The 7,387-nt window shown below is 40.5% G+C and overlaps 1 pseudogene; it reads right to left on the bottom strand.

Annotated features, from left to right (window-relative positions):
• Positions 1–6,773: 6,773 nt before the first annotated feature.
• Positions 6,774–7,161, bottom strand: LOC150012487 (large ribosomal subunit protein eL31 pseudogene; annotated as a pseudogene).
• Positions 7,162–7,387: the final 226 nt, after the last annotated feature.

Genomic DNA, 7,387 nt, shown 5'->3' with positions numbered 1-7,387 from the left:
ATTTATTTATTTTTCTTTCTTCCTTCTTTTTTCACTAAAAATTTTTGTTTGTTTTTCTGTTACAGTTGTCCCACTTTCCTCCATTGCTCTCCCCTGCCCACCCCTTCTCTCACAGTCAATCCCCATCCCATTGTCTATGTTCGTGAGTCATTTATCATGGTTTTTTACTAGACCCTTCCCCTTCTTACCCACTTTCTCTCCCTCTCCTATCCCCCCTTGTCACTGTTAGTCTACTCCTTGTTTACATGCCTCTGGTTCAGCTTTGCTCGTTTGTTTGTATTGTTCCTTAGTTTCCTGTATTTGGTGATATTGTATGGTATTTGTCTTTCATTTGCCTGGCTTATTTCGCTAAGCATAATTCTCTCTAGTTCCATCCATGTTGTCGCAGATGGTAGGAGTTCCTTTTTTCTTTCTGCTACATAGTACTCCATTGCGTAGATGTACCATAGTTTTTTGATTCACTCATCTACAGATAGGCACTTAGGCTGTTTCCAGTACTTGGCTATTGTAAATAGTGCTGCCATGAACATAGGGGTGCATAGGTTCTTTTTTTTATTATTGATAGGTACTTATTCATTGTCATTTTTCCCCTTTGTACTTGTGTTCCTCTCTGTCTCTCTTTGTTTCTTCATCTTCTTAAAGCAGACCCTTTAGCCTCTCTTGCAATGCTGGTTTGGTGGAGATGTATTCTTTTAGCCTTCTTTTGTCTGGGAAACTCCTTATTTCACCTTCCACTTTGAATGAGAACCTTGCTGGGTAGAGTATTCTTGGTTGTAGGCCTTTGTTTTTCATTGCTTGGAATATTTTTTTGCCATTCTCTTCTGGCTTCTAGTGTTTCTGTTGAGAAATCAGATGATAGCCTTATCAGAGCTCCCTTGTATGTTATTAGCTATTTCTCTCCTGCTGCTTTTAGGATTCTCTCTTTATCTTTCAATGTTGCCATTTTAATTATGATGTGTCTTGGAGTGGGCCTGTTTGGGTTCATCTTCATTGGGACCCTCTGTGCTTCCTGGTCTTAGGTGACTTTTTCTCTCATCAAGTTAGGGAAATTTTCTGTCATTACTTTTTCAAACAGGTTTTCTATCCCTTGCTCCTCTTCCTCTCCTTCTGGTATTCCTATGATACAGATATTATTATGTTTTACATTGTCCTGCAGCTCTCTTAAAACCTCTTCATTCTATTTCAGTATTTTTTTGTTTTGTTACACTGTCTGGGAATTTTTTTCTACGTTATCCTCCAGCTCACTGATCCAATTTTCTGCTTCCTCTAGCCTGCTTTTAATTACTTCTACTTTGTTCTTCAATTCAGAAATTGTACTCTTCATTTCCTCCTGGCTCTTATTGATAGCTTCTATGTCCTTTTTTTAAAAAATTATTTATTTGTTTGTTTATTTATTTATTTATAGAGAGAGGGGAAAGGAGAAAGAGAGGGAGAGAAACATCACTGTGTGGTTGCCTCTCATTCGTGCCCCCAACTGGGGACCTGACATGCAACCTAGTCATGTGCCCTGACTGGGAATCGAACCAGTGACACTTGGCTCGCAGGCCAACACTCAATCCACTGAGCCACAGCAGTCAGGGCTCTATGTCCTTTTTTATGCTGGTGTAATTCTCAGTAAGTTCCTTGTAGTTTCCCTGGAGTTCTTTGTAGTTTTCTTTGAGCTTGCTGGGCTCACTGAGCTTCCCTATAATCCATGCTTTGAATTCCATGTCTGATAGTTTGCTTTCCTCTATTTCATTTAGCACTCTTTCTGGGGATTCCTCCTTTCCTTTCAATGGGGGATTGTTTCTCTGTCTCCCAATTTTGTGACTCTTCTTCTTTGTTGCTACTTCTTAGATTGATCTGCCCTTCCTGGATCTGCCCCTGGTGGCATCAGATCGTGTACCAGTCTCTATATGAGTTTTTAATGGGGGTTTCATTACGTGGACATGACTGATTAAATCATTAACCATTGGCGATTGAATTAAATCTCTTGCCCTTTTCCCTCCCTGGATGTTGGGAATGGGGCTAAAAGTTACAACTCTCTAATCATGGCTTGGTTTCGTTGCAACCAGCTCCCAAACTGGAACTATCTAGGGGCCCACCAAGGGTCAACACTTTAGCATAAATTTAGGTATGGTTGAAAGGAGCTTGTTATGAATAACAAAAGACTCCCCTATCACCACTTTCACTTAGGAAATTCTAGGGGTTTTAGATAAAGCTCAGTGCCAGAAACCAGGGACAAAGACCCAATTTATATTTCTTACCATACTATAATACTTCATTTCTTTTTATGGCTGAATAATATTCCATTGTATGGATGTATTACACCACTTTTGTTTATCTATTCCACAACTGATGGGTATTTGGGTTGTTTCCACCTTTTGACTATTGTCAATAGTACTGCTGTGAACATTCATGTATAATTTTTGTGTGGACACTTGTTTTCTTTTATCTTAGGTAAATACCAAGGAATGGAATTGCTGAATCAAATGGTAACCCCATGTTTAACTTTTTTAGTGCCAAACTACCAAACTGTTCCCCAAACACTTGTATTTTTAAAAAACTTCCTATATACACTATTTAGGTTTTATCTCTCAATTAACTTTATAATCTTCTTGAAGGAAGGACCAATGTTTTCTACTTTCTTGCATCTGCCACAGTATTTATCCTAATGCCTTACACCTACTAGGAATTCACTAAGTATTTGTGTGTGATCATATAATTAAGACAATATGCCCTTTATCCTGGGAGTCAGTTACAAAAACAGTCTTACTGTCAGCTGGTTGGTGGAGATATATATATATATATATATATATATATGGCCTTTTTTTGCTTTCGTTACTTTCCACACTGGAGAAATGGAGGCTACTGTTGTTTTGTATATGCTGAGGGGAATGAGCAGAGTGTAAGAGGGAGTGGCATTAGAAGAAATGGCTTACCTAATCCTAATCCTTCTGGTCAAGGGCTTATACAGATTCTCAGAGAATGTTTATCAGTTCTTATTCAAAGTGTTATCCAATTTATAACATACTCACAAACTGGCAATAATTTGAAGGATATTTCCTGTGCTATTCAACTCAACTTAACTCTTCAAACAGGTATATGAAGCCTTACTCCAGGGGTTAAGGGGCATTCTTTCATTTGCAAGTGACAGAAAACCAAATGAAACTAACTCATGAGAAGAAAAAGTAGAGGAGGAATTTATTGTCTTTAAGTGTTAAGAGTTATTAATTTTCGGCAAGACTTGGTCCATGGTCATCAGATTATTTGTTCACACTTGCTGTCTCCCTGAGTCTGTTGGCTTTGTTTTATTGTCTTGACTTTATTATCAGAAAGATTCTTTCCACCTGGCAGTATGATGTCCCCTGGCAGCTCCCTTTGCCTTTCATGATCTCTTCCACACCAATACTAGAAAGCAAGGCAACTCTCAGAAGCTTGGCTAAATTGTTTACCATCCTGCTGGTGGTAGGTAGCCTAACATCAGGCTGAAGTTTATTCTTGTTAGGGTGGGAACTCTGAAGATACCCTCAGGATCTAGATATCCATCCACCCATCACAGTAGTGTCCACTACTTCTCTCCTCACCACAACTTCTAGAAATTCTGGGCTCACCAACCTACACCTCATGTTCAGATAGGAAGCACCTAATCCTGTTCTTAGAAAGGAACATAGAACCCATAGAATGATTGGGCAATATAGTGTCTCAGGACCCATTATTCAAAATCCCCTGCCATGCCTTTCCTTCTCTACTTGCACCTTTGCGTTAGTCTTGCCAAGCCCACTGGACGAGGCCCAGTCCTGCTGTGCAGCCATTCCTGAGAGAGGACCTTAACAAGCATGTGAGACTGAACCCAACAGTGTGCAGAACAGAGGCTAGTGCATGCAACCTGAGCTTTTTCTTCACTTGACCCCAGAATTTCTTCATCTTTTCCAATATTAAGAAATGAATACCTATAATAATAAAAACTAGGATGCTCTCACAAGCCAAAGGAGTGAGATCTCTGCCTTTGGTCCTTCTATGGCTACTGCTACATCATACCCCCCAAAACTTTGTGAGTCAGGAATGGGAAGAGGCATGGAGAAGACTGGAGCTGGTTCCCCTCACACTTTTATATTCCAGCAGGGACTCCAAGGAGTCAAGTCATGCTAAACTTAAATCTATCCAACATTATGCAAATATATTTACCAAGGTAGAAGGATATAACATTTCAATAGTTTGTTAGCATAAATTACAAATATTTTCTTTGTTTGTATTTGAGTGTTGGGCCCCGAAAATGTTAGAAACAGACCTGCCTCTCTTTTTCCCTTTTCTTGCTAACGCTGCTGAGCTGCTGTCTTAGGCACTCTCATAAGAAGTAGGGGACCCAAAGCATTAACTTTGTCCAACTGAGTCTTGGACTTGCATCTGCTACATCTTCCACATAGGTCAGTCACTGATGGACCCAAACCCCACCAAGCAAATGTAGCTAGGGAAGAAAGGATGATGCTATCAGTGTATTTAAGCCTCATTTGGAAAAGGCTGTTGCTTGTGAAAAGGAAAAAAAATTATATTGATGTGGCTTATGAATAGAAAGCCTCAGCAGCAGCTGCAAGAAATGTAGGCATGCTAAGTAGTGGTCTGCAAAACAACTGTGAGAGCTCTCCTAATGGGGAGAACCACCTCTTTAGAGGAGCTCACAGAACTTTGCATTCGTTGTCATACCACCCACTTAAGAGGTGAGACTTATCATTATGGTTATGTGAAGATGTGGAAACTGAGGCATTGATTAGTAGCTCTTAGCTTAATCACAAGTCAGTCCCTCCATGACAGAGCAAAAGCAGGTTTTGCAGGTGCCTGAAGTATTTATGGTATATAAATTATATCTCAATTTTTTAAAAAACCTAGCATAATATTTACCAGGACCAGTAATGTGATTTTCAGGGCCCAGGACAAAATGAAAATATGGTACCCTTGTTCAAATATTATGAAGAATTTCAAGACAGTGACAGTGGAGCATTAACCCAAGTATGAGTCTTTTTCAGCCCAGGGTCCTATGTGACAGCACAGGTCACACAGCCATGAGGCCAGCCCTGTACATGGTGCAGGTGAAGTAGACAAAGCTTTCAGACCTGGTTCCCAATCAGGCACATGTCCCAACAAGAACAGTGATCCTCAAACTGGGGGACACAGATTCCAGAGGTTCCTCTGATAAATTTTGGAGAGTCTTGAGACTTTTTCCATTGTTTTTCTTTACTGTCATAACTGAAGTTTGATAAACACAGGGCCACATGGCTATCTTGTCTCTTATCAAAAGTTAGTCCCTCCATGCCAGGGCAAAACTGAGTGTGGCAAGTGCCTGAAACCTATACAATTTGAGGGCCCTCTGTAGGAAAAGAATATAAAATTATAAATAAAAAGTAGGTCTTGAAGGGACCTATGTCAGTGAGGAGCCTGAGGCTTCAGCTTCATCAGCTTCAGGATAAATCCTCTTTCTGCACATGTGTCCCAGATCTCACCTCCTCTTGAACTGAATGACTTTGCTCCTCTGGTTATCCCTTCCCTGTCCTGTGTCATTAATCTCACTCCACCTGTTGTCATTCCTGCACTCCTTTCTTCCCTTTGACTTCTCTTTAGGTGCCTTCCTTTTCTCTGCTCTTTGCAGAGCCAAACTTCTGGAAGAGTTAAGTGTTCACAGGCTACTACTGCACCTCCCACCTTCTACCTTGCTTTGCTCCCACCTCTCCACTGAAAATGGCTTTGTAATGCTTCTTAGTATATGGCTCCTTGTTGCTTGAACCTGTGAACATTCTTCTGTGCTTACCCGTTTGATCTCTCAGCAGCATTGGTCACAGCTGAGATCCCTCTCATTCTTCAGGCTCCTCTCTTGGTGCAATGACACCACAATCTCTGTGTTTACCTCTTAGGTCTCTGTTCCTTTTGCTTTCCTTCTCAGGCCCTTTGTCTTCTACTCATACTCAAACAGTCTTTATGGTATATGAACTGATTAATCCACCCAGGGCTCAGTCTCCGGGCTGTCTTCTATATATACCACCGTCCTAACCTCCTGTACCTTTATGGGCTGAGAACTCAGAATTTTCTCTGTAGTGTAGTCCAAACCTCTCCTCTGAGCACCAGTCTCAGATCACTATCTGCCAGCTTGGCACCTCTGCTGGGATGTCTCACAGGTATCTCAAACTGAATACGTCCAAAATAGGGCTTGGGGTTCTCTTACCACCCCAAAGCCAACTCTTCCTAGCTTTACCCACCTCAGTACATAGCATCATCAATGTACGCAGTTGGTCAAGTCAGAAATGGGGGAATCATCCTTGATTCACCACTAAGTTCTATAGAACCCCCAACCAAAAACTGTATCTCAAAGGTATTTTCTTCTCGCTATTCTCCATGATCATACCCTATTCCAATTAGCCCATCACTTCTGAATTCCAACAACGGCCACATCACTGCCTCTACTGCCCCCTGTTTTTCATAATAGCCAGAGCAGCGCTGTCCTATAGAAATATATAATGTGACCACATATGTAATCTTAAATTTTCTAGTAGCTACATTAAATTAAGAATAAACAGGTAAAATTAATAATATGTTGTCAATGTAACATATTCAAAATATTATTATTTCAACATGTAATCAATATAAAAATGAGATATTTTACATTTTAATGTAATTCTAAATGTACAGTTTTACATATGCCAGATCATGTGTATTTCACACTTAGAGTACCCCATATTTATTTTTTTGTCAGTTTTATAACTTTATTTGACAATCAGCAGTTAATTCTCATCCACATTAACTGTTTATAGATTTTTGAAAGTGGTGACAGGCATGTAGGTGACCAACAGATAGAGCTTCTTTGGCATATCTCCATCCCCACTACATTTTCTGGACAACTGCACCCAGATATGGTATGGGACAATCCTTATTCCTTTGGCCCACACAACTTTTTGTGCCTGGTGTCAATGCATACATCGGAATTCCCATCTCCTTCATGGCAAACATCTGGATCTCTTTGAGTGCCCAAGGGGCATGCTTCTTGAAACCTTCTCCATGGATGCATTTGTAAACGTTGATGGTGTATTCACTGGTCATTACTTCATTGATGGCAGCACGGCCCTTCTTCTTGCCATCCTTTGTGGGAACTATTATGCTGGGCCCAAGTTGGAAAGAAAACAGAGCGCACCTCATTTCTGACCTGCCGTATTTCAAGTGCTCAATAGCCATAAGAAGCTAGTGGCTACCATATTCTGAAGAACCACATTGATCTTTTTAAAAAAGTAAGTTGGATTATGTTCTCACCTGCTTAATGCCTCAGTGGCTTCGTGGAGCACTTGGGACAAACTCAAAGCTCCTCACCGAGGCTTACAAGGAAATCCATGATCCAGTCTTATCTGTTCCATGACTTCAAAATCCT

Source organism: Furipterus horrens, unplaced genomic scaffold, assembly GCF_987537825.1.
Source record: "Furipterus horrens unplaced genomic scaffold, mFurHor1.1.pri manual_scaffold_4, whole genome shotgun sequence".
Classification (NCBI taxonomy): Eukaryota; Metazoa; Chordata; class Mammalia; order Chiroptera; family Furipteridae; genus Furipterus; species Furipterus horrens.
The sequence above is the reverse complement of the archived record's forward strand: the minus strand, read 5'-3'. Positions and strand labels throughout refer to the sequence as shown.